The sequence below is a fragment of the Mus caroli genome, chromosome X (genome assembly GCF_900094665.2).
Source record: "Mus caroli chromosome X, CAROLI_EIJ_v1.1, whole genome shotgun sequence".
NCBI classification, from domain to species: Eukaryota; Metazoa; Chordata; class Mammalia; order Rodentia; family Muridae; genus Mus; species Mus caroli.
In genome coordinates, this window is record NC_034589.1 from 157,372,761 (window position 1) to 157,375,837 (window position 3,077).

The window sequence follows — 3,077 nt, forward strand, 5'->3', positions numbered from 1 at the left end:
AAAAGAAATAAAAAAATAAAAAAGAGTTTTACCATAATGAGTGAACAATTTAGTGGCTCTATTGCAGGATATTTGATCCCATTGTGAAACATGAGATTGTGAACTTTTTTTAAGTATCTCTTTCGAATTGTTCTGTAGCCTTTGATCTTACAGCTTTTGGTTTACTATAGACAATTACCTGTGGTGTGGCTCAGCCCTAGCACACACCTTTAACCCAAGAGCTAAATAAAGTCAACCGTAAGTCAAGAGGCTGAGCCAGCAACCAGCTCATAGGTAGTGAACACAGGTGAAGAGAAAGAAGGGCCATTTAGTTCAAGGGGATTTAAGACAGCATGGAGAAGGAGAAAGTTTTCTTCTTCCATGTCATCAGTAGAGTAGGAAGGTCAGGCTAGGTGATTTCTCTCCTTCTCTAAGCTATGAGGCTTTCACCACAGCATCTGGCTCCTGGATCTTTATTTGGGAAAAATTTGAACAGCTGGAGTTTTTGTTTTTAAAGCAACGTGGCTCTAAGAACAGCCACACTATTAATGTAACCACCACAATTAATTGAGATCTGCAAGCTAACTCAGGGGTTATTCCTGGATAATAAACATTTCTAGATGCTATAGAGCTACTGTCTTCCTGTAATAATTAAAGAAAGAAATCCCTGAATGACAGCATTTTAGCATTGCTGTTTTTTACTTAAAATATTTTCTAAATCTTTTATTTTAGTACATGTGCTGTTCCTTTTCATTTGTATTTAAAAAAAAATGCTGTGCCAGTGTATAATTTTAATTATTCTTTCATAGCTGGCCTCTTACTATTGAACTTCCAGTACTGTAAAATTATCTTTTATTTGCCTGATTTAATTGTCTCCAAGGCTTATTACTTCAGTTTGCTAACCTAGGACTTGTCCTGAAAGTTTCTAGCCTCCATACAACCTAATCTAGGTCTAGAATGTTTTCAGCCTCTGAGACTTGCTGCTAACTAAGCTTACTCTTTCTAGTTATTCTGATCTCTGGCTGGTTGGCCAATTCAGCTGTTCTGGCTCAAATTCCTCCCCATGCCGACTGAATCAGTCTGGTTTCTCTCTGCTTCTGAATTGCTCTGCTTGGCCTCATACTCACTTTGACAATGTGTTCTAATATTTTAGCTCCTTCTCTGACTTGTTCTGTCTTTACCTGTGTCTAGCATGTTTGTCTTTATCCTGTCTCTGTAAAACTCTCCTGGTAAGATTGCCTCTTTCAGTTTTCTCTCTCTGTTGGCACTGCTCTCTTAAGTAACTTCCCTCTCTTCTCATGAGAGTTGGGCATATCTTATTCTGTCACATCTTTCTCTAATTCCTCACTTTGTCTGCCTCTCAATTTAGACATCACTTTCTGTTTGTTTGTAGAACATGATTTTAATATTTCCAGCTGTTAATATTCAACAAATAATAATTGTTTTAAGATATATTTCCTTTTTATGTCTCCATTTTCAGTTCTTATTTTATTAATTTGGATACTGTCTCTATGCCCTCTGGTTAGTCTGGCTAAAGGTTTATCTATTTTGTTGATTTTTCTCGAAGAACCAGCTACTGGTTTTGTTGATTCTTCGTATAGTTCTTTTTGTTTCTATTTGGTTGATTTTAGCCCTGAGTTTGATTATTTCCTGCCCTCTACTCCTCCTGGGTGTACCTGCTGCCTTCAGGTGTGCAGTCAAGCTGTTAGTGTAAGCTCTCTTCAGTTTCTTTTTGGAGGCACTCATAGCTATGAGTTTTCCTCTTATCACTGAGTTCATTGTGTCCCATAAATTTTGGTATGATGTGTCTTCATTTTCATTAAATTCTAAAAAGCCTTTAAATTCTTGCTTTATTTCTTCCTTGACCAAGTTATCATTGAGTAGAGTGTTGTTCAGCTTCCACGTATATGTGTGGTTTCTGTTGCTTTTGTTAGTATTCAACACAGCCTCAGTCCATGGTGATCTGATAGGGTGCATGGGATTATCTCAAACTTCTTGTATCTGTTGAGGCCTGCTTTGCAACCAATTATATGGTCAGTTTTGGAGAAGTCAGCACCATGAGGTGCTAAGAAGGTATGCTCACTTGCTTTAGAATGAAATGTTCCACAAATATCTGTAAGATCCTATTTGATTCAGAACTTCTGCTAGTTTCACTGTGTCTCTGTTCAGTTTCTGTTTCCAGGATCTGTCTGTTGCTGAGAGTGGGGTGTTAAAGTCTCCCACTACTGTTTGGGGTGAGATGGGTGCTTTGAGTTTTAGTAAAGTTTCTTTTATGAATGTAGGTGCCCTTGCATTTGGAGCATAGATGTTCAGAATTGGGAGTTCATCTTGGTAGATTTTTCTTTTGATGAGTATAAAGTGTCCTTCCTTATTTTTTTTTTGATAACTTTTGGTTGGAAGTTGATTTTATCTGTTATTAGAATGGCTTCTCTAGTTTGTTTCTTGTGACCATTTCCTTGGAAAAATTATTTTCCAACCATTTATTCTGAGGTAGTGTCTGCTTTTGTCACTGAGGTGCATTTCCTGTATGCAGCACAATGCTGGGTCCTGTTTACGTATCCAGTCTGTTACTTTGTCTTTTTTGAGGAATTGAGTCCATTGATGTTAAGAGATATTAAGGAAAAGTGATTGCTACTTCCTGTTATTTTTGTTGTTACAGGTAGAGTTACGTTTGTGTGGCTGTCTTCTTGTGGATTTGTTGAAAGATTACCTTTTTGCTTTTTCTAGGGTGTAGTTTCCCTCCTTGTATTGGTGTTTTCCATCTATTATCCTTTGTAAGGCTGGGTTTATGGGAAGATACTGTGTAAATTTGGTTTTGTCATGGAATATCTTGGTTTCTCCATGTATGGTAATTGAGAGTTTTCCTGGGTGTAGTAATCTAGACTGGCTTTTGTGTTCTCTTAGGGTCTATATAACATCTGCCCAGGATCTTCTGGCTTTCATAGTTTCTGGTGAGTAGTCTGGTGTAATTCTAATAGGCCTGCTTTTATATGTTACTTGACCTTTTCCCCTTACTGCTTTTAATATTCTATCTTTATTTAGTGCATTTGTTGTTCTGATTATTATGTGTCGGGAGGAATTTCTTTTCTGGTCCAGTC

At 37.3% G+C, this 3,077-nt stretch overlaps 1 protein-coding gene across 6 annotated transcripts in view; it reads left to right on the forward strand.

Annotated features, from left to right (window-relative positions):
- Positions 1-3,077, forward strand: part of LOC110286899 (periphilin-1-like) — a 49,221-nt gene that overhangs the window by 5,164 nt on the left and 40,980 nt on the right. The window lies entirely within an intron of this gene.